Source organism: Neoarius graeffei, chromosome 1 (genome assembly GCF_027579695.1).
Source record: "Neoarius graeffei isolate fNeoGra1 chromosome 1, fNeoGra1.pri, whole genome shotgun sequence".
Lineage (NCBI taxonomy): Eukaryota > Metazoa > Chordata > Actinopteri > Siluriformes > Ariidae > Neoarius > Neoarius graeffei.
Genome location: NC_083569.1, coordinates 25,307,819 through 25,331,987, shown reverse-complemented (window position 1 = coordinate 25,331,987; position 24,169 = coordinate 25,307,819). Strand labels below are relative to the sequence as shown.

The following is a 24,169-nucleotide window of genomic DNA, read 5'->3' as shown; positions in this document are numbered from 1 at the left end:
GGGAGAACACGCAAACTCCACACAGAAAGGCCCCCACCAGCCGCTGGGCTCAAACCCAGAACCTTCTTGCAGTGCGAACCACTCCATCCCCCTGCTGCGCAAGTTAATAAGTGTTAAAGCCTCCCCGTCGGGGAATCGAACCCCGGTCTTCCGCGTGACAGGCGGAGATACTGTCCACTATACTAACGAGGATGACACAATAGCTCTCATTTATCAATAAAAAATGTGGTATGGAAAGCACTTACTGCTGGGGTCAACAGCGTTCCTGTCAATAATCAAACTCCAGCTGATGTTTTCATATTTAATTTATAGGCCTACACCCGTGATATTGGACAGATCACACAGCACTCAACTGTTCCTTTTCAAAATTCAACACCCCCCGCTTGCTTATCTATCTATCTATCGATCGATCGATCGATCTTTCTTTCAAAAAAGCTCGTTGGTCAGACATTTCTCTGCCTGTGTGCAATGGCTAATAAAGCTGTAAAGGTGTAAGAGATTGGCCCAGGCCACCTTACCCTCTACCAGCTTTCTGCACCTCCAATCCAGTGTCACTAACCTGATCCAGTGTTCAGTGTAGATCAGGTTTTTCTTCATTGACGCATAAATCTTTCGCCTTTTACTAAAGATTTCCGTGGAGAGAAATGTTAATGAGCTCAGTATATTTTTGTAGGCTTTGCTCTGGCAGAGCTGAACATTTTTACTCAACAAATGTTAGAACTATTGATCTTTTTGCATGAAAGCATCTCCTACACGCCCCAAAAGGCGATGTCTCTCTTCAAAAGGATCCAGCTGTTGGGGGCGGAGTCTAACTGTGTTTACCTTCCTGGAGTTTAATATGTGGAAGTGGTATATTTAAAGCTATTAGCTGCAGTAAATTATCATTTTTCCACATTTCAATCAGGATCGAGTGTAGTATCTATTCTAATCAATTTGATTTGTTCTCTCAACGGGAGCGTTATATCAAGCAGATTTTTTTTTTTTTTTTAAGTAAGGAGTTGGGATAGGAGTTTGCTCTTTCGGCTCCATATACCAGTCTGATATTGTAGCATGTCTTATGATCTAGGAAATAAGTTTTTTTTTTCTTATTTAACGCGCTTTTTAAATGAAATTGAAAAATAGGGGTTTTTTTTTAGAGTAGAGAATAAAAAATAGGAATTTGGTTCTTTTATTTTGTACTCTCATATGGTATTGTAATAGATTTAGGAATGGTTACTTTATTTTAAAAAAGAAAGAATAAGACTTAAAAGACTCGTATGTCAGAATGCTGTTCATAGATTTTAGCTCAGCATTCAACACAATCATTCCTCAGCAGCTCATTCACAAACTGGACCAGCTGGGACTCAACACCTCCCTGTTCAACTGGCTGCTGGGCTTCCTGACGGGGAGACCACATACGGTACATGTTCGCCTTATGTGGTAACCTCGCATGATTTATTGTACACAGCTAATTACATTTTATACATGCATACGCTGTCTTTTGTTGGCAACGGTCGGGCAGAATAGCAGCGTGAAACCCTTAGTCAGGGGCGGTCCTGGGGGCGGGCCGACCGGGCAGCCGCCCGGGGCGGCATCGCGGGGGGGGGGGGGCGAAAAAAAAAAAAACGGTCCCACCCCCCCAAAAAAAAGGTCCCCCCCAAAAAAACCCCGAAAAAAAAAAACAAGACGGGCGTGTGTGTGTGTGTGTGTGAACATTTTGGATGGGGAAGCCCAATATACCCTTTTCACTGACGTCACCGGAAACCGGAAGTAAACAAACCCTGCGCCATATTGGAAGACCAACAAACTCGTGATTAGGCGGAAATAACGGCAGCGCGCGGAATTTAAACCCACGAGGCACTTGCTTCATCATAACCCTACAATGGTAAACTTTTGTGCTGTGTTAGGGTTCCAACAAAGCTGATGGGAAAGGTGAAAAGAAGTCTTTCTACAGAATACCAGCTGTGATTGAGACACAAGCAAACCAAGGAGCTTTCTGCCAGGAGACAGAGAATAAGTGCATTACTGAGTGTCTGTGAGCAAAGGAGAGCCTGAACGTTGCAACCTCCCTATTGGCTGTTTATTGGCTGTTTGTAAAAATGTATCAGTTGTTGCCCCTCCCACGGGAATCATCGCGGACTCGAGAGACGAGACCTGACGAGTTAGTTCGTTGGTAGCAGAACAAAATGTCTGGACACAAATCGGGTTTTCAGAAAAGGAAAGAAAATAAACGGAGGGTCGAAAATACAAAAAAGGAGGCAGAAAATGCAAAACGAGTTTTAAGGTAGGACAAATGGTTACTTTTCTGAGGCAGCCCGCCGTGGCTGCCTGCAGGCTTATTTATTATAGCCCATTTAGTTAAAATAGTTGATATAAAATGTCTATAGTTATAGTTATGTGATGGTTGTCCTGATTTAGACTGGATTTTTTTTTTTTTGGGGGGGGTGCGCGATGTTGCACCCGGGTCCAGATTAGGGCAGAACCGGCCCTGGCTACATTTCAGGTGTAGTTTGTTTTATGAATGTATGTACTTGCATAGATGTGTACTTGGTCTTCCAATATGGCGCTTAACAAAATCTCGCGGCGCGGTGACGTCATGCGCAGGGGCGCAGATAGGATTTTTGAACTGGGGGGGACTGAGCTGTCAGCAAATGGTTCCATTTTGTGTGTAATATATATATGTATGTGTGTGTATATGTATATATATATATATATATATATATATATATATATACTACCGTTCAAAAGTTTGGGGGCACTTTGAAATGTCCTTATTTTTGAAAGAAAAGCACTGTTCTTTTCAATGATCACTTTAAACTAATCAGAAATACACTCTATACATTGCTAATGTGGTAAATGACTATTCTAGCTGCAAATGTGTGGTTTTTGGTGCAATATCTCCATAGGTGTATAGAGGCCCATTTCCAGCAACTATCACTCCAGTGTTCTAATGGTACAATGTGTTTGCTCATTGCCTCAGAAGGCTAATGGATGATTAGAAAACCCTTGTACAATCATGTTAGCACAGCTGAAAACAGTTGAGCTCTTTAGAGAAGCTATAAAACTGACCTTCCTTTGAGCAGATTGAGTTTCTGGAGCATCACATTTGTGGGGTCGATTAAATGCTCAAAATGGCCAGAAAAATGTCTTGACTATATTTTCTATTCATTTTACAACTTATGGTGGTAAATAAGTGCGACTTTTCATGGAAAACACAAAATTGTCTGGGTGACCCCAAACTTTTGAACGGTAGTGTGTCTACATGTTATTTCACCTCCCTCACTGCCATCACCAGGAACTACCTGCAGGCCAGGACAATGATAACATTTTAACATAGCCTATGGAAATCCAAAGTTTACACATTATCATCACGCACAGAAATTGCAAAACTGCAAAACTAGTTTTAAAACCGCTAAGTTCCAACTGTTAACCATAGCGAGAGGCTGGGCTACGTGTGTGTGTGTAAAGTGTAAACCAGTGCATCCTGACTTTCTAACTATGCCTGTGTGTTGCGTGAGCGGCAGTCAGTCAACAACTCTTCGCAAAGTTTCCTTATGAAACAATATGCTCGCTGAAATTATGGCAGGGAACGCCAGATTAAACATTAAAACTGCCTTCTGAGCACTGTATCTACAGGCTGCCACCGAAAGAAGGAGGCTACCAGAAAGGCATCTCTACTCCGTACGATTTTACTTTCACTACGACATTACTTTGAACAGACTATCAAAAAATTGCAAGGTGATATGATAAAGTAAGGCACAGTTTACTTACAGTCGTTGTTTTTTGAAAAAACGATGCAATCGTTTGCTGCCTTTTGGCACCCTTCATCATGCCGTGTTGGGGTCCTGAACTAGGAGGAGCTGTCCCCGATATACCTGTCAAACTTGTGGGTAACCATAGCAACCAAGCTCAAGCTCGCAACCTGTGCAGTCTGCGCAGTTGCAACTATGTATGTATTTCGAGGACCACAATGGAAATAAGTATTTTTACTTTTTGTGTTATCCTCCGCAATATTTATATTTATATGTTCACATGTTATGTATATGTTTCTATTGCGAAATAAATCAATAAAAAAAATGTACTGCTGTGCACCTCAATAAACCGAATGGTAATTAGTCTTTTGATTTTTCCGTGAGGTTTGCCTTATGCAAAGAAAGACAGCATAGACGTTTTTCCTCCCTATAAGTGGGGGGGACCGAACAAGGTGAATTTAAATCTGGGTGGGACGAATCCCCCCCGTCCCCCCCTCTATCTGCGCCCGTGGTCATGCGGTAGCCCTCTATACCAAAGTTGCGCAGGTGACGTCATCAGTGTGTGTGTGTGCCTAACTTGTCGTAGCCCCATAATATGCACAATCCCGCCAGCGGAACGTTGTACTAGTCATCAAAAATGCTTTACTGCCATAGTAATACCAGCAAGGGGTTTCGCCCGGGGAGTAAATCACTCGAGGATCGCCACTGCCCTTAGTATAAGCTCTAGGTTTTGCCTTTGGTCTGCATGTTAGCGAGTTAGGGACCCATCTGCATGACACGTGACTTCAAGCCGCTAGTTCCCCCCCCGGACATCACTCCACTCAGAGACGGACTCTGCTCTCGGGTTTGCAGATGGTGCTCCACTGGTCAGTTTTATAGTAGGCCTATATATAGTGAGTGTTGTGTTCGTGCCTTATTACAAGTAATTGTTCTTAAGCTAAATGGTAAATTCCTAGACTAATTTTTGTGCTTACAGCATGCTAAGCGGAGATTTAGCAATCAGCATTGGGCGGTGTAATGTTATATCTGGTGCATTTCTTTCCTCGGTTTGGCGAAATCCAATTGGAATGTTAATATCTTCGAATGTCCCATGTTGACAAACCAGAGCCATTCTGTGATTACCTAAATCAAACATGTCAATATCACGTTGAGAGCGAATGAAGCCAGTTCATGGCGAAACTTCTTCAGCGTCCTTGACCACGCTTTGGTCGTTTTCGGTCTGAACATACAATTGATTGTTTTGAGTAACTGTACGTGTACACCAGAAACGACCAAAGCGACCAAGTAGCTGAGGTCGTTGAAGAAGTTTCGCCATGAATTCGCTCTGGACGTGATATTGACATGTTTGATTTAGCTAATCACAGAACGGCTCTGGCTTGTCAGCCTGGGACATTCGAAGATATGAACATTCCAATTGGTTTTCGCTGAACCGTGTCATAGTTCATTACATAATATTAACTGACTTTTAACTTCTGAAATTCGCTCTGGTCGCCCATTTCGCTTCGCCCCCGGCGAATTCGCTTTGGTCGCTGAGTTCGCCGGCCCTCCATAGAGAAATAATAACTTCCGTCGCTTTGGTCGTTTCTGGTGTACAGTAATGCGGCTATACTCCGACTTACAGACATGCTGTATGTGTCAAGTGTTAATTGGATACTTTCCCCAAACAATAATTCTGCCTGGTTAAAAATCCAATAGGGTGACTTTGCACTATTCTCCACCCAATGTATGGCTTGCATGTTTTGAAAAAGATGGTAAATTAGTGTCTAAAATGAGTTGTTGAAAATAAACTGCTTTGCTCACAACAGGAATATGGATGTCATGGAAAAATTAGACAGTGTGGCCATCAACATCTTAAAAGGTAAGAATGATAATGCTTGAATATAAATTAAGTTAATGTGGTGTAGCTTTACTCATCTGTGTACCTGCTAATTTCATTTAAAATTAATGTTCATTACAATTATAGCTCTGTATGTTAAAACATGAGTTGTGTTTACCCACTTTTTTTGAAATAAAATGCCTAGGTTCTTGATGAGCTGCGACGAATAGTTGCGAAGGACAACATGCACTATGTGAAAGAGCTGAGGGAGCGTTGGGCAGACTTCAGAACCAAACTCACCTTTTATGGCGTCTACAAGAAGGCACTGAAGCCCCCGCTGGGACTTCCTGCTGGTAAGGGTTTGGAATCCTTCTGAAATGGCCAATTTCATGATGATGGCTTGTCACTGTTTATTGTTGAGTAATTGTGAGTAATTCAAATTACTTCCCCCCCCGTAGATGAGCAAGCCATCTAATCATCTCACTGCCAGCTATGTTTCCTTCCGGTTACCCCGCACCAAAGAAGATGGCATCTCTATCAGAGGCACTCATTCATGTTCTACCGGTCTTGGGGAATCCGTCCTATACATCATGGCGTACTACTACGCTTTTCATATGACGTACCCGAAATGTGTGGCATCTGTTCTTTCGATCCTTCAGACCGAGGTCTTGGGTGATAAGATTCATGAGAAAGACCAAACCACGGCCTTTAAATGTGCCAAAGCTGACTGGTAGGCCTTTCTTAGCTAGTGCATGTGAGTGAGGTGTGCGTGCCTGAGACATTCATTGTGTGAAACAGAACAAAGTTTTATTTTTGTGTTCATTGAAGGCCCTCTTCTAATTCCTTGCTGCCCCATAGCCTGCTATGCCTCTCATGCCAACTTGTGTTTTGCAGCATTTTGTTGATATAATAAAAATAAAAATACAGATCTGAAGTTCTTGTCCAGTCTATTTTTCCCCTACATTCATCACACCTAAACAGGAAATTTATTCTAGATAAGAAAATAAGTATTCTAGCTAAGAAAAACAAACTTGTTTTGAGCCTTTAAATAAGCTGGAATCAAGCACATTTGCCTTGTTTTTAAGCCTATTAAATTCTAATTTTGAGCAATATTTGCTCAGATGAAATTGGTTTCTAAGCAATAATTACTGAAAATCAGAAGAAATGGCTTAGAATAAGAGAGAAAATCTTAACAAGTAAAATAAAAACTAGCTTTTAATGCTTAATTTAAGATTTTTGGTATGCTTACTACTTGCATATTTTTTTCTTGTTTTAAGAAATCTTACCAAGTCCCATTATCTTGCTGCACTGGCAGATTATTTTGCTTAAAATAAGTGATTTTCCCCCTAAAACACTATATATTTTTCTTATTTTTTAGAGGGCATTTTTTGCAGTGCTGGGCCTCAAATACAGAAGCAATGGCACTTAGGCATGTGTCCCCAGGGTAGGCCTGCCGCGTTGGTGGTATAGTGGCTGGCATAGCTGCCTTCCAAGCAGTTGACTCGGGTTCGATTCCGGGCCAACACACACCCTTTCATGCTTTGTTGCTCTGATGAAAGGCAGATAGTGTGGCGAGGCACTTGGGAGGGAACGGATTGGGAGGTGACTGAGGGCTGCTCCTTCTTCTTTCCGCTCGCATTGCATGTAGTCAAATAGCATCAGTTTGCACAAACCTGGGCGTGTTTGAAGGACACGGGCACCTGCGTGTTTGTCTTTCGTTGGCGACAAGCTACTTTGCCTGTTTTCCACAAACGGAGAACTGCACAGTCATGGCTTTAGAGTTAATAAGCAAATGTGTCTGAATGTTGGCTGGCAAATACTCGTTGATACATGATGAAGCATTCCAGAGTCAGTGCCACTTTGCAGCGTTCTGATGCCGTGTGCAGCCCTGTTGACCTGACCTCACTCCATAAACGAGCAACCAAGTGGTATTTGAGAACACCACCTCCTTGTGACCAATTGCAATGTCCATGCTTCCACAGTCAACAGAAACGTAGATTTAATGCTCGATTTTGTTTTTAAAGCAGCCGTCACGGACCTTGACAGAAAACCAGAGAGGCAGGGAAACCGTTCAAATGAGGTTTTGTCCCGACGGTCGTCTGCACGTAGGAGAACATGACAACCACTAATCCACAGAAAGCAATCCGGTCGCATTAAGGGTCTGTCTTTCTGGCTGTTTCGAGAGTACCTGATTTTAGCAAGGCGATAACTGGACGTTAATGAAAGCAGAGCTCAAAAGGCAAAGCATGGCTCTGCCAGGTTTCTCAGGAGCGTCTATTCGCTTGTCAGGTGAAAGGGGAAACCACTGCACAGCAGAAAACACACAAAGCTTTTTCAGCGTCTCGGTCTGGGATTGTTCCAAAAGGCATGGACGGAGCAGAGATGGCAGCTCAACATTTGTTTGCTGCCAAGTTCAAGAAAACCAGCACCGTTTCAGCCTGGTTTCGAATCGTGGACCGCTCTCGTGTTAAGCAAACGTGGTAACTAATACAATACGGAAACCACGCGTGTTAGCTCTTGCCTGGGCCTCAAGAAGAACGCGGGTCACACTTAAACAATTGTCACGAGAATAGGGGCATGGCCTTGGCATCGTAGAGATGAGCTGGTGGTCGAGTGTGACGAGGTTCAGCATCGAAAAGCGCTGCAACAACATCACGGTAAGAAATCGAATGCCTTGTTTGGATGGGCCAAGGAGGTGACTGAGGACTGTTCCTTTCGCTTTCCACAAGCAACGTACCGTAAGTAGTTGTTTGCAGGTTTGAATGACATCAGTTTGCCCCTGCGCATGGTCGACCCATGAAGCCATGAACAACACAGGCTCCTGTGTGTTTTCCTTTCGTTGGCAACAAGCGACAGGTGTATGTTTGTCCACAAACAGAGAACTGGAGAGTCACTGTGTAAGATTTGTTCAGCAAATGTGTCCATACCTTGGCTGGTGAAAAGCAAACACTTGCTTCTGTAGTTGGCACGGTCAGAGCAGAGATCACAGCTCAGCAGTCGCTCAAAAAATAAATAAACCAACCCACCGCTGTTTCTGCCCAGTTTCAAACCAGGGACCTTTCGCATGTGAGACGAATTTGATAACCACTACACTACAGAAACCTCAGCTCTTGGGCTGATAAGCTGTTGCCTGGGCCTCAAATACAGAAGCAATGACACTTAGGCATGTGTCCCCAGGGTAGGCCTGCAGCGTTGGTGGTATAGTGGCTGGTATAGCTGCCTTCCCGCCAGGCGAGGGGCATAATGGACTGTAAGAAGGGGGGAAGAAAAGAAAAGAAAAATAAGAAAATGGGGGAAAGAAGGGGGAAAAGAAGAGAAAAAAATAGTGTCAAGTGTCTTGTCCCCTTTCTCCACCCCTGACCCAATGTTGGTGTACAGTTGCACTCCTGGTGGATCCTGGATGCAGGCAAGGTGTTTCTGCTGTATCTCCCACACTCAAGGCATGCTCTTGTGATTGATGAGGTGCAGTCCAGTACTGTCCACCAGCTGCCACATGGAGTCAAGCAGACTTTTGATGAGTGCACGGGTCTCTTCTACCCCTCGGGTTCTCCTGCAGCAGTGCCTCGCTAGCTCACTTGTGCTGATGGTTGCCAACACCTGAGCATCTGTTGGCTCATAGCCAGAATGTTTCTTCTTCAGCTCTGCCTGCTTGGCCTCCTTCAGATGACAGATATCCTGCTTGTCCCACTCAAAAATTGTGCTTGACAATTTAGAACAGAACGTACCATACAGTGCATGGTGTTCTGTGGTGAGACCGTCAACGAACCACCTCATGAAGTGGAACACATCCAAATGCACAGTGGAGGTCCACGGCCGAAACCATCCTTGGCATGCACTTCCTCAAACCACTGGGCCAGGGGCAGGGGATGGAAGGCTGGTGGCGGCGCACAAACATCCTGGGGCTGGCTGAGGCAGGATTTCTTGTGTAGCTGACAATCTGTTAAATAATCAGAACATCTCCTTGCCCACTCCTCGCCTGCAATAGCTGTCTTCTGGAAAACATTGGAGTAAAAAGACCACCAGCTAGCAGAGGATGGCTTCGATCCATCGGCCTCTGGGTTATGGGCCCAGCACGCTCCCGCTGCGCCACTCTGCTGACCTCACACACCAGACGGGACTCAAACCCACAGTCCCTGGCTTAGGAGACCAGTGTCTTATCCATTAGGCTACTGGGGCTCTGCCATAACAGAATGAAAAAGGGCAGCCACTCAAAAATAGCTAGGCTCGTTCCTCGGCCGTCTCTCATCTCCGCGACAGAAACTTCTTTTGTGTTTGCTCAGTTTGAAATAATTTGCTGGGTCTGCACCAAAGTCAAACGCTTGCAACGTCCAGCTTTAATGTCAGCACGTCCTAATTCCAGTCACAAATTGCTCACAAGGCATTTTACCCCGGCTTAAGTAAGTAGACTTTTCTTTGGAAGCATGTACACTGCCAGTCATAGTCAAGCAATTTTACACTGGAAAGCACAGCTTTGTACTGAATTTACATAGGCTGCATAATGTTGCGGTGGTTAGCAGTGTCAACTCACACCGAGCAGGGTCTGGGCTTGAGCCTAGTGGGTGACTGGCAGCCTTTATGCCTGAAGCATGCATGCTCTCTTCGTGCCTGTGAGGATTGGCACCGGGTGCTCCGGGTTCCTGCCCCAGTCCCTAGACCTAGAGAAGGTCAAGCGAAAACTCTGAATAGCCCAGAGGTGTTAATGTGTCTGGGTTACCCCTGAGATAGCTCATGGGTACAGAAAATGAACGACTGTATGTGTACAATTCAGGGCACTTGATTAATTACGTTTTATGTCTTGTGCTTAAGAAGAACATGTGGAAAAAAGTTAGAAAACCATGAAATCACTCTGATTTTTCCTGATTCATTGACAAGGATCTTTGCTGCCCAAAGAGCTCTGATCTGTGAGTCGTACACATGGGTAACATACTGTGACAACAATTGGTAGATGCGGTGGGCCTTATTTCACTCCCATAATGCCTATGTGCCTGTCTGCGTGATACAAAGCACTGACCAATGGCAAACTAGTGACAGAGCACTGAAAATCAGGCCTCCTGATGGACAATTTTCGAGGCCAGCCACCAAATTTCTAGTAAGACAGATAGATGACGTTTATTGCCTCTGCTGGGAATTTTGGGAAGAAAAGTGGCTAGAAAGAGCAGCGGACTATGTCGGCATCTGGGCTCTGGGCCCAGCGCGCTTCCGGTGCGCCACTCTGCACACCCCACATGGGTCTCGAACCCACAATCACTGGGTCATGGAAAACGTTGGAGTAAAATTTGGCAGACTTGACAGAAGATGGTTTCGATCCATCAACCTCCAGGCCCGGCATGCTCCCGCTGCTGACCTCTCACTTTCTGTGGGTCTGGAGCCTGCAATAGCTGTCTTCTGGAAAACGTTGGAGTAAAAAGACCACCAGCTAGCAGAGGATGGCTTCAATCCATCAGCCTCTGGGCTCAGCACACTCCTGCTGTGCCACTCTGCTGACCTCACACCCCAGATGGGACTTGAACCCATAGTCCCTGGCTTAGGAGGCCAGTGCCTTATCCATTAGGCCACTGGGGCTCTGCCACAGCAGGATGAAAAAGGGCAGCCACTCAAAAATAGCTAGGTTCGTTCCTCGGCTGTCTCTCATCTCCGCGACAGAAACTTCTTTTGTGTTTGCTCAGTTTGAAATAATTTGCTGGGTCTGCACCAAAGTCAAACGCTTGCAACATAATGACATTTCAGTATTATGGGTAGACCATAATATTGGTCTCACGGTAAAATAGCTCGTGCTAGTGTATAGTGTATAGTGAATGGTCTAACGGTAAAATAGCATGAGCACTTGAGAACTTTTTTGATACGTTGGAAGGTTATAATTATACTTGGCAACAGAATGTATCTGAATTCTGATTGGTTGTTGTTACGAACAATAGTGACGCGTGCTGTGCACTGCATCACTAATAATAACTAGAGACAACAGTTCCCCTGGGGGAAACTGTGAGAGTGATGCAGCGCGCTTAGCCAGGTTTTGTGAAGACACGCCAAAGGGTGGGCGAACGGTTCAAAAGCTACAAGCAGAAAGTGTATATTATTGCCCTTCTGTTGTGTCCTTGAGCCCAGAGTGGAGGGGGGAGGGAGGGACAGGGTTCTGCTGAAGCGCACATAGTGTTCTGGTCGAGGGAAATTGTGTAAAATGTGTTTCTTCAATTCAGAACACGCTTAAAAAAGTTTTCAAAAGAGAGGCGGAGGAACCAAACATTTCTGATCAAGATGGCAGAGGCTGTTTTGCTGATTCCATGAAAATGTTTGATTTGATTAAAAGGTGTCTGGGCCGTGAACAATGTCCACATCACCATGGGGTTGTTGTTGTTGTTGTTTACATGTGTCATGTTACAGGAACTTGGTCAGGGCTCTGCAGGTCTTAACTGAAGCGCTTCAAATTCAGGGTTAGCGGGCTGCTAAAGTTTGCAGGCACTTCACAAACAAGACTCGGTGCAATATTAGCCAACATTAGCACAATCTGATATGATTTAATAATGTCTTTGTGACGTTAATGAACTCCAGTTTTTGTCGGATTGTTATTTACATGCCACACAAACTTAGAAAACAGTCATATTCCCATGTTGTCATTTTTACACACTGAATCCAAACTGTTGTTAACTGATTCATTTTACAAGCTAATCTAACGCTACATTCCTCAAGGACAGTTTGCTTGCGAGCAGCCGCTCACTGCACTGCAACCGCACTTGCTAATTGACATGGGCTTGCTGTTTTCGTGACCACGCCCCCAGAGTGAATATTCATGAGCGAATTGGGCGTGGTGTTTCGCCCAATGGAAACCTACAGTAACCCTTTGTGTCCCGCGCACGGGGCGGGATTTTTTTCTTCAATCAGAAATATTAGTAGGGACACGCCCATACCACCCACACCCAATTCTGCACCTGTGTTGTTGAACATGGAGAAAACCAGAAAATAAGGAAAAAGTTAGGGCAGGTAAAATAAATATTTTTTTCTTTCTTTTCTAAAATAAGGTAACCATTCCTAAATCCACTATAATACCACATGAGCATATAGAATAAAAGAACCAAATTCCTATTTTAACTCACTACTCTAAAAAACCCATTCATCAATTTCATTTAAAAAGAGTGTGTTAAATAAAGAAAAAAATACTTTTTTTTGAACAAAGGTACCATTCCTGGAGGTATTATAACATCATGTTGATGGCTGTAGCCAAAAGAACAAGCCCCTATTCCAACCAACCATTCTAAAAAAAAATCGCTTGATATAATATCCTTATTTAGAGAACATATCAGATATTAAATTGATAAGAACACCTACTACACTTGATCTTAACCAAAAGGCTGAGAAGTGATAATTTACTGCAGTCAATAGCTTTAAATATACCACTTCCAAATATTAAAATCCAGAAAGGTAAACACAGGTAGACTCCGCCACCAACAGCTGGATCCTTTTGAAGAGAGACATCGGCTTGTGGGGTGTGTGAGAGAGGCGAGTGCTTCAACGCAAAAAGATCAGTAGTTCTAACATTTGTTGACCAAAAATGTTCAGCTCCGTCAGAGCAAAGCCTCCACAGAAATCTTTAGTAAAAGGCAAAAGATTTATGCGTCAATGAAGAGAAACCTGAGCTGCACTTAACACTGGATTAGGTTAGTGACACTGGATTGGAGGTGCAGAAAGCTGGTAGAGGGTAAGGTGGCCTGGGCCAATCTCTTACACTTTTACAGCTTTGCTAGCGATTGCACACAGGCAGAGAAATGTCTGACCAACGAACTTTTTTGAAAGATAGATAGATAGATAAGCAAGCGGGGGGGGGGGGGGGTTGAATTTTGAAAAGGAACAGTTGAGTGCTGTGTGATCTGTCCAATATCACGGACGTAGGCCTCATCTCACCTCATTATCTCTAGCCGCTTTATCCTTCTACAGGGTCGCAGGCAAGCTGGAGCCTATCCCAGCTGACTACGGGCGAAAGGCGGGGTACACCCTGGACAAGTCGCCAGGTCATCACAGGGCTGACACATAGACACAGACAACCATTCACACTCACGGTCAATTTAGAGTCACCAGTTAACCTAACCTGCATGTCTTTGGACCGTGGGGGAAACCAGAGCACCCGGAGGAAACCCACACGGACACAGGGAGAACATGCAAACTCTACACAGAAAGGCCCTCGCCGGTCCCAGGGCTCGAACCCAGGACCTTCTTGCTGTGAGGCGACAGCACTAACCACTACACCACCGTGCCGCCCCAGGACGTAGGCCTATAAATTAAATATGAAACCATCAGCTGGAGTTTGATTATTGACAGGAACGCTGTTGACCCCAGCAGTAAGTGCTTTCCATACCACATTTTCCTGCCTTCCTGTGATGCTACTATTCAGGCTGCCAAATAGAAATAATTTATTCCATTGGATTTGTGATGTTAAAGCTTCTATTCTGAGGGCAGATAAGTTTCTCTTCTTGACCATATTACAACTCTCCATGTCGTAAAGTTAAGGAGCAAGGCCTCTAAACCGATAATATTTAGGATTGTGATATTGAAATGACAATGGTTTTCACCCACCACATTTATCAATGCCCAATCATTCTTACACTGTGATTGGCAAGATACAAACGTTTCATGAATCACACGTGAACCCTGTCATACGGTGATTTCTACACTTTGATCTGCGTTGGTTTCTACATTAGATTGATAAATGAGGGTTATTGTGTCATCCTTGTTAGTATAGTGGACAGTATTGCCGCCTGTCATGCAGAAGACAGGGGTTCAATTCCCTGATGGGGAGACTTTAAAAATGTACTAACTTGGGCAGCAGGGGGATGTAGTGGTTTGCACTGCTGCCTCACAGCAAGAAGCATAGACGTCGCCAGACCCATTTTAGGGTAGCTCCAGCCACCCTATCTTATGGCAAAGCCACCCTATATTTTTTGCCCTTTTTTAAATTATTTATATTTTTATTTTTTTCCCCCCAAAAAAACAAAGGCAGTAAAGCACTGAACATGAGCCATCAAGAACGCAAGTTAATCCGAACAACAGTTTCTGCTTGCTTATTTATTGTTTAATGCAATATTATTAATATCGTTCCTCCTCATTGGCTCTGTGTCAAGCGTCACGTCGAGTGGTAGGCTAGTAGGACTTAAAAAACTACGCGGGCATTCTGCAGCAGGCGCGGTGCGGGCTTCCATTGAGTTGGGTTTGCAGAGAGTCAGAATTCTATGCTTTCATTTGCAGACACACACGGTGAGATTGTAATTTGATGTCAGTGGTTTGCATTTGCTTAACTTTACCTAGGCTATATTGAGTCGTCTGTAGAATGTTTACATGATGATTTGTGAAGCACTTGCCCTCTTCAGTTTGCGCAGGAATGCATGACACCTACCATTGTTTTTTTCACATTTTTGTAGTTTAGCTGGTGAAGTTGCTTCAGCAAGCAATTAAATGATGAAAGCAATTTTAAAATAGAATAGAAATGGTGGGAAGTGTGTCCCCAAGGTGTGATGCTCTTGAAATAATGAATTGATTGACAGGCTTAGTAGGTGCTCTGAAAAATGTTCGGCGCGCGCTGCGCGCGCACAATACCTTTTCTCCTCTGGGTGCTAAGCTACCCCTGTCTCTCAAACCTAGTGACGTCCCTGGCAAGAAGGTTCTGGGTTTGAGCCCAGTGGCTGGTGGGGGCCTTTCTGTGTGGAGTTTGCATGTTCTCCCTGTGTCAGCTCTGGTTAACCCCATGGTTCAAAGACATGTAGTTGGGTTAAGATGGGGTGGTGTTGGGCTGACGTGCCCTTGAGCATATACATATACAGTATGAATGATTCACCACATTTTGTGTCAATTAAATCTTATTAATAGTAACAGATCTAGATAAATCCAGTGACTATAGACCAAACTTTAATATGCCTAAAGTCAATGTTAATGTCAATTATGACTATTATAAATTGCCAATGGTAGACCCTCTGATGATGTTCTTCTAATAATATTCTATTTCTAAGTTTAAGTTAGTAAAAATCAGACAATAAAAGTCAGACAAGTTCATTAGAATCTGTCTGGTCTGGTGATCTAACCTTGTCAGATATAGGGTCGTCCAAATTTCGCTCCATTCATATGCGCACTTGATCTGCGCGCGCATGCCTCCGGCATTCACTCCAATCCCCCCGTTACGCCGATCAGTGTACTGACCGGGGAATTGGCATATACCATGGGGTACACAATTGAGTCCACCCATACAATGTCAGACACACGAAAAGCAGAAAGTCAACTATTAATTTTCGTCAACATAAGCGTATCAAGTTATATATTTTTTAAATTAATCATGTGTAGTAAGTGCGGGCGGGAGATTTTTATGTTGTCAGCGGGAGGTCGGGAGGATTTTCTAAATGTTCCCTAAAGCGGGAGATCTCCCGCCCACGGTGGGAGAGTTGGAGCCTCTGTATATAGATTGAGGCACTGCCTAAAAGCAGAGCTCCCATCTGTTTCTGGGTTGTAGAATTTTCTTATATCATAGCCAGCCTCTTTTGTTTTATTTCTTTACCATTATAGTTACATTACTGTTTCCTTATGTTGTTCAAAACAGACACAGAAAGAGAATAGCTCTGGCCTGATGAGTAGAGTCAGGGCAGTGATTTTATTTACAAATTCGATTTCACCATTGCTGAGATCTCATCTCATCTCATTATCTCTAGCCGCTTTATCCTGTTCCACAGTGTCGCAGGCAAGCTGGAGCCTATCCCTGCTGACTACGGGCGAAAGGCGGGGTACACCCCGGACAAGTCACCAGGTCATCACAGGGCTGACACATAGACACAGACAACCATTCACACTCACATTCACACCTACGGTCAATTTAGAGTCAGCAGTTAACCTAACCTGCATGTCTTTGGACTGTGGGGGAAACCGGAGCACCCGGAGGAAACCCACGCGGACACGGGGAGAACATGCAAACTCCACACAGAAAGGCCCTCGCCGGCCACAGGGCTCGAACCCAGACCTTCTTGCTGTGAGGCGACAGCGCTAACCACTACACCACCGTGCCGCCCTCAACATATTCTAATATTGTATAAACATTTTAGAAATTTTATATTATATATTTTCCAAATTATTTTTTTTCTAAAATGCTGTATGAACAGATAAAATTAAGAACAATAAAAAAAAACATGAATACAAAATAAAATTTTATGAACCTGAATTTATTGAGGAATCAGTTTTACAAACAGATAAACAAATGGTGCAATTGTGACAGGGAAATTAAAACATTCATTTTCTGGTCATAATTCACTCAAGTCAAAATACACTCCCCCAGAATAAAATCCACTTCTGGGCAATCGCTCACTTAAAAATAAACAACCAACCAATGGAAACTCAGGCATGGTTCCAGAGAGCAATGAGCAGGCCAGGAAGAGCAGTTTGGGGGGCTTGTGGTAGTTAGTTGGAAAAACCCTAACATGTTGGAGGGGAGTTAGCGCAAGGTAGCAGTTTCGGAGAATGTGGGCCTCGATCCCACTACCTCTTACAAGCACTCTAGCACTTGAACTAAATCCCCTGCTGTGTTTTAGGGTTTGTCCAACTAACTACCGCAAGCCCCCCAAACTGCCCTTCCTGGCCTGCTCGTTTCTCTCTGGAACCATGCCTGAGTTTCCATTGGTTGGTTGTTTATTTTTAAGTGAGCGATTGCCCAGAAGTGGATTTTATTCTGGGGGAGTGTATTTTGACTCCCATTTGCATGAATACCAGTTGGTGAGCTTCAAGGGTTTTGCCACTAAAACAACCCAATCTCCTCACATGGAGTCCCTGGCATGCTTCTCACACTTTTGGGGCATGCCTCAGGAAGCATTTGTTGCTTCATTGTTCAATGAGAGCAGTTGGGTGGAAGGTGGTGAAAAGTGCCTTTTCAGGACAGATGCTTGCTTTTCACCAGCAGGTTGAAGAATGCAAGCAGGTAAGCACCATATTTTCAGTTTGTAAAAGCTGTCTCAGCTGACTTTGCACTCGAGCAAGAGTTAGAATTTTACAGTGGATGGTGGAATATGACAAGCCTGTTGAAAAATGTGAGTCAGATATACTGAGGTCAGTCAGCAATTCAAGAAATAAAGCCAAGCAAACTGAAAGGAATCTGTGGTAGCTCACCTTCGGAGCTCATCAGAGGAGCATATCAGCAGAAAAGTAGTGTGCAGTTAGTTGATTTGGTCATTGTTGCAAACAGTGCCAAGCAGGGGCGTATCAAGCTTTCCAAAAGTGGGGGTGTTCTGGAATGGGGAAGCCATATCATTAGAAATCGGTTTATGGCTATATACACGCCTGGCGTGTACACTGTGATGTACTGTCAATGACCGATATGGAACTTTTTCATACCCGTGGTCCATGGATGCAAATGAAAGGGAGGACAGCAGAAAGCCTATAAATCCAGTTGACTCCAGCCAAGTTCTGCATTTCATGCAGAGATCTATCATGTTGGGTTTTGGTGTTGTTACTGCCAGGGCTATGTAATTATTCAGTAAGTGAAGGCAAAAAGTATTGAGTGATAATTCTAGGTAACAGGATACTGTTCTATAACAGAGATGTCAGTATTGCTGCCTACACTGGTATACACTGATATAAACAAAACCAAAAACTTCACATAGCCCAAGAAGTCATACACAGTGTATAGATCATACGCCATCATGCGTATGAAGCCATGGCTCCTGCTTTGTGTGAGCAGGAGGCATGGCTAATCAGTTCATGTTGGAGAAGCGCAGCATCCTGGAAGGACCTCTTTAGTATAGCATTCAAATAAGACGGGGCAGTTCCTGCTTTTAATCATTCATCTCATTATCTCAAGCCGCTTTATCCTTCTACAGGGTCGCAGGCAAGCTGGAGCCTATCCCAGCTGACTACGGGCGAAAGGCGGGGTACACCCTGGACAAGTCGCCAGGTCATCACAGGGCTGACACATAGACACAGACAACCATTCACACTCACATTCACACCTACGGTCAATTTAGAGTCACCAGTTAACCTAACCTGCATGTCTTTGGACTGTGGGGGAAACCGGAGCACCCGGAGGAAACCCACACGGACACGGGGAGAACATGCAAACTCCACACAGAAAGGCCCTCGCCAGCCCCAGGGCTCGAACCCAGGACCTTCTTGCTGTGAGGCGACAGCGCTAACCACTACACCACCGTGCCGCCCTGCTTTTAATGTCTTTAATTATTCAAACTCGTGTACAAAACTTGTTTGCATCATGCATTACATCAGGTTTAATGCATAAAATTTGAAAATGATGCAATAGACTACACATACAACAAACAATGGCCAAATAACATTACTGTACAACAATTATTGAACATTCATTCGATTTGAAATGCCTTTAAATCTCAATTGAAAAACTCTTCTAAAAAGTGATAAACAGTAATAATGCATGAAAAGTAGACTTGGTACAAACACACACACTCGTAATAAAAAACTTGCCTCAACTGACTTTACAACTAGTAACTACTACTATTTAACATCACACTGTCAACAAATCCTGACAACCTTACTTTACCCTGACACACTATTTGTGTTTGAAACAACCAAATGTGTTTTTTCTTTGCTCCTTATAAGAAACAAATTGTTGAGCAATCATTTGTCTGTCCAACAGGTGAAGTTTGTTCTTCTGAACATGACACACAGCTACACTATTAAGACGTGTTTGTGTCATGCTACTTCGCAGCCATGTTTTCAGCCTTCTTAGAACAGATCATTCATACATTACTCACTTTTTAATATTATACAGACATTTAAGTGCACATGTCAAGCAAACCTATCCAAGTTGCTTTGGATAAAAGTGTCTGCTGCTACTAAGTATAATGTAATGGAACTTAACATTTTTGGATGACATAATCAAGAGCAGTAATATAATCAATGTAGGTTCATATAATCAATCAAGGTTTTGGAGGTTGTTGATATAGACATGCATCATTAAAATGGTGTACCCCTACTTCAAAACCAGAAAGTTAGCCACTCACAGGAGACTGAGGAGGACTCAATATGGTTCTACAAAATAGCTTACAGTTTTTTTCAGTTGCTAACAAGCGTTCGTCCACTCATTTGGCACATTTTCAAAACTCTTCACACAATCACCACACCACCACACTTTTGTGGCCATACCATTCAGACGTTTCATGACATTTTCAAAAGAAGTTTCTGTCGCAGAGATGAGACGGCCGAGGAACAAACCTAGCTATTTTTGAGTGGCTGCCCTTTTTCATCCTGTTGTGGCAGAGCCCCAGTGGCCTAATGGATAAGGCACTGGCCTCCTAAGCCAGGGACTATGGGTTCGAGTCCCATCTGGGGTGTGAGGTCAGCAGAGTGGCGGAGCGTGCTGGGCCCATAACCCAGAGGCTGATGGATTGAAACCATCCTCTGCTAGCTGGTGGTCTTTTTACTCCAACGTTTTCCAGAAGACAGCTATTGCAGGCTCCAGACCCACAGAAAGTGAGAGGTCAGCAGCGGGAGCATGCCGGGCCCAGAGGTCGATGGATCGAAACCATCTTCTGTCGAGTCTGCCAAATTTTACTCTAACGTTTTCCGTGACCCAGGGATTGTGGGTTCGAGACCCCTGCGGGGTGTGCAGAGTGGCGCACCGGAAGCGCGCTGGGCCCAGAGCCCAGACAGTCCGCTGCTCTTTCTAGCCACTTTTCTTCCCAAAATTCCCAGCAGAGGCAATAAACATCATCTATCTGTCTTACTAGAAATTTGGTGACTGGCCTCGAAAATTTTCCATCAGGAGGCCTGATTTTCAGTGCTCTGTCACTAGTTTGCCATTGGTCAGTGCTTTGTATCACGCAGACAGGCACATAGGCATTATGGGAGTGAAATAAGGCCCACCGCATCTACCAATTGTTGTCACAGTATGTTACCCATGTGTACGACTCACAGATCAGAGCTCTTTGGGCAGCAAAGATCCTGGTCAGTGAATCAGGAAAAATCAGAGTGATTTCATGGTTTTCTTTTTTCCACATGTTCTTCTTAAGCACAAGACATAAAACGTAATTAATCAAGTGCCCTGAATTGTACACATACAGTCATTCATTTTCTGTACCCATGAGCTATCTCAGGGGTAACCCAGACACATTAACACCTCTGGGCTATTCAGAGTTTTCGCTTGACCTTCTCTAGGTCTAGGGACTGGGGCAGGAACCCGGAGCACCCGGTGCCAATCCTCACAGGCACGAAGAGAGCATGCATGCTCCAGGCATAAAGGCTGTCGGTCACCCACTAGGCTCAAGCCCAGACCCTGCTCGGTGTGAGTTGACACTGCTAACCACCGCAACATTATGCGGCCTATGTAAATTCAGTACAAAGCTGTGCTTTCCAGTGTAAAATTGCTTGGCTACGACTGGCAGTGTACATGCTTCCAAAGAAAAGTCTACTTACTTAAGTTGGGGTAAAATGCCTTGTGAGCAATTTGTGACTGGAATGAGGACGTGCTGACATTACAGTTTTTTTCAGTTGCTAACAAGCGTTCGTCCACTCATGTGGCACATTTTCAAAACTCTTCACACAATCACCACACCACCACACTTTTGTGGCCATACCATTCAGACGTTTCATGACATTTTCACACAATTTGCAGTCAGTAAACACATTTCCTTATTGCTTACATTTTCATAACAGACAAGATATGCGTCTTAACAAAATGATAGACTATTTTTGTATTATTTACAATTGTTAACACACAACTTCCCAAAATAGCAAAAACAATATTCCAAACTATACATACAGCAAAAATACACTTCCCTCAGCAATGATATCAGTTCAAAAACGATATATCTCAGCTGATTGACAAATATGTAATTGAATAATTGACAGCAGATATTTATTGGGTAAATTGGACCAACCACAGCTGATCATAGTATGGCTCAAATGTAGACACTTACAAAAGGAGGCCTTTGTGGAGTAATGCTTGTAATGGAGTAAGCAGAAAGAGAATGTCTGGACGAGGAAGACTAAGAGTGAGGGGCCAAGGGAGAGGTGCAGGCCCAGGAAGGGATGCAGGAAGAGGGGTAGCTGAAGGAAGAAGGGCAGATGTTGCAAGAAGAGGTGCCGGTGCAGTGAGAGGTGCAGCCCCGGTAATAGGTGTGGGCCCAGTAAGAGGAGCAGGCCAGAGGAGAGGGCATGGTAGAGGGGTCAGGATGCGTGGTGGAGGCATTAGAAGAGCTGCACGAATGGTGGTGACTGATGAAATCCGTGCCACTGTCATTGACCATGTGGTAAATCATGGTCTGTCCCTAAGAGAGGCAGGTGAAAGGGTGCAGCCCAATGTGCCAAGGTCAACAGTTGCCAGTATTGTTCGCATATTTCAACAAACCAACAGGTACGTATTTACATGGATTGTGTCTATTTTCATTGGTAAATTACTGTATACAGTAAGTATTTGTGGTAATTTTGTGTTTTTACATACTGTATTTTCCCTTTACTGTATTTTACTGTAAAGGATGGAACGCCTTCCTCGCTCTGGGGGAAGAGGAAGGCTCCTGAACAATGACCAAGAGCTGGCCATTGTGGCAATGGTTGTTGCAAACAACGAAATCAGACTGCGCGAAATTCAGGCCAGAATTGTTGACGAAAATGAAGTGTTTGAGAACATCAACAGCATCAGTCTCACTACCATTGCACGCACACTATCAAAACACAGAGTGCGAATGAAGCAGCTCTACACTGTACCGTTCGATCGGAACAGTGATCGAGTGAAGGATCTACGAAGGCTGTATGTGCAGGTATACTGTATTTTCAATTCTATATTCAATTCTGTTTGCTGACCACTACTGTAATCATTACAATACAGTATGGTATACAGTAATACTGTAATTTGACTTACGTAAATGAACTTTGTTTCAGAGAGTCATGGAATTGGAGGCCAACCAGGTCCCTCACGAATTTATCTTCATCGACGAGGCTGGCTTCAATGTGTCAAAAAGGCGTCGTCGTGGAAGAAATGTAATAGGAAACAGGGCTACAGTTGATGTACCAGGGCAGAGGGGTGCCAACATCACTATGTGCGCAGCAATAGCACATACAGGCTTACTTCTGCACAGGTCTCAGGTCGGGCCTTACAACACAGAGCGCCTCATTGCATTCATGAATGACCTTCACCAGCAACTGGTTCCAAAACAATATGATGAGGGTGACAACATCAGCACCTTCGTGATCACGTGGGATAACATTGCTTTCCACCACTCACAGGCAGTGACGGCATGGTTCAGGGACCACCAAAGATTTGTACGCCTCTTCCTTCCACCATATTCACCATTCCTAAATCCGATAGAGGAATTCTTCTCGGCATGGAGGTGGAATGTGTATGACCATCGGCCACATGATCAAATGACCCTCCTGGATGCCATGGATGCTGGCTGTAGGGACATAACAGCGGAAGACTGCCAAGGCTGGATCCGGCACTCAAAGCGTTTTTACCCTAGGTGTATTGCCTTGGAAGACATAAGATGTGATGTAGATGAAAACATGTGGCCAAACCCAGATGATAGAAGAGATTAGAGATGGATTTTTTTGCTGTATTGTTTGATTGTTTCTCTGCTTTACGTATCTGGACATTTTTATTTGGAAGTATTGACCTTTTGTGTTATTTTTTTGTTTGTTTTTTTTCTGTTCTGTCACAGTATTTCAAATGTACCTACTGAAGTAGGTACTGTAAACAGTAAAGGAAAAAAATCGATTTGCTTTTTACTGAAATTCTTTTGAATGTGACTATTACATGTCAACATACAAGATATTTGGGGTAAAACAGTGGATTGCATTTTTGCATGGAAATACAGTACATTTACATAAAACTGAAACAGAAAAGTCTATGCACTTTTTGTAATGTCAACAATATCCAGTATTTTGAAACCTGGTGTACTTTGATAGACTCCATGTAACTTGTGAAGTGAAAACAAATGTTATTGTTTGACATAAGTATTTAATTTTGAGTCAGAATTCTTGTGTTTTGGGGAAGTTAGTATGTACAGAAAAAGATTTGCTCTATTTTGAAAAGAATCTTTGGTATATATTTAACAGTATGTGCTTTTGAGAAGAAAATTAACCATTTGGCCAACTGTGTGCCGTAGGTGTCAGTCTGTGTTGAGAGTTTAGAAAAAGTATCATAAGTATGGGTAAACGCTTGTTAGCAATTGAAAAAAACTGTAATTATCCCCAACGTGATCACACAAAAGCCTAAAAACAAGTTCTACTTCTCCATGTACTCAGGGACCTCGTGGCGCAGCGGTAGCGCGTCTGACTCCAGATCAGAAGGCTGCGTGTTCAAATCACGTCGAGGTCAAGCTTATTTGGACCTTCTGGCAAGATGGCGTGCTGAGTAGTTGAGCCTTTGGTATGCTCTGCAAGCCTAGTCCCAAATTGCAACGAAATCAAAATATTCTCCCAACGTTTACCTTGTTTTCAGTCAGCCAAAGCCAGAAAAATGATGTTCGAGGAAGTTAAAGCCTCGGGAAGTGAAATAAAGTCGACGCTGGAAATAGGGGCCGAGGTGAGCCAAGCATCGGTTAACGTTCGCCAAGAAGAAACGGAGGATATGGAGGCAACTTGCTCTGTGGTAAGAAGACAACACAGCCCTCCATCCAATGTCACTGTCTCTGCTAAGAAACAGAAG

General features: G+C 43.8%; 7 non-coding genes and 1 pseudogene across 7 annotated transcripts; 4 read left to right on the top strand and 4 right to left on the bottom strand.

The window, feature by feature from the left end:
• Positions 1 to 120: 120 nt before the first annotated feature.
• On the bottom strand, positions 121 to 192 carry trnad-guc (transfer RNA aspartic acid (anticodon GUC)). Its single transcript has one exon. It is a non-coding gene; the product is annotated as a tRNA-Asp (tRNA).
• Positions 193 to 577: 385 nt separating this feature from the next.
• LOC132895527 (U5 spliceosomal RNA) lies at positions 578 to 692 on the top strand. The gene has a single exon (XR_009655762.1). It is a non-coding gene; the product is annotated as a U5 spliceosomal RNA (small nuclear RNA).
• A 188-nt stretch (positions 693 to 880) lies between these two features.
• On the top strand, positions 881 to 1,076 carry LOC132898889 (U2 spliceosomal RNA). Its single transcript, XR_009656597.1, has one exon. It is a non-coding gene; the product is annotated as a U2 spliceosomal RNA (small nuclear RNA).
• A 9,960-nt stretch (positions 1,077 to 11,036) lies between these two features.
• Positions 11,037 to 11,109, bottom strand: trnar-ccu (transfer RNA arginine (anticodon CCU)). The gene has a single exon. It is a non-coding gene; the product is annotated as a tRNA-Arg (tRNA).
• Positions 11,110 to 12,710: 1,601 nt separating this feature from the next.
• On the bottom strand, positions 12,711 to 12,902 carry LOC132897724 (U2 spliceosomal RNA). The gene has a single exon (XR_009656367.1). It is a non-coding gene; the product is annotated as a U2 spliceosomal RNA (small nuclear RNA).
• Positions 12,903 to 13,071: 169 nt separating this feature from the next.
• LOC132896520 (U5 spliceosomal RNA) lies at positions 13,072 to 13,178 on the bottom strand (annotated as a pseudogene).
• A 6,608-nt stretch (positions 13,179 to 19,786) lies between these two features.
• trnar-ccu (transfer RNA arginine (anticodon CCU)) lies at positions 19,787 to 19,859 on the top strand. Its single transcript has one exon. It is a non-coding gene; the product is annotated as a tRNA-Arg (tRNA).
• A 3,908-nt stretch (positions 19,860 to 23,767) lies between these two features.
• On the top strand, positions 23,768 to 23,839 carry trnaw-cca (transfer RNA tryptophan (anticodon CCA)). Its single transcript has one exon. It is a non-coding gene; the product is annotated as a tRNA-Trp (tRNA).
• Positions 23,840 to 24,169: the final 330 nt, after the last annotated feature.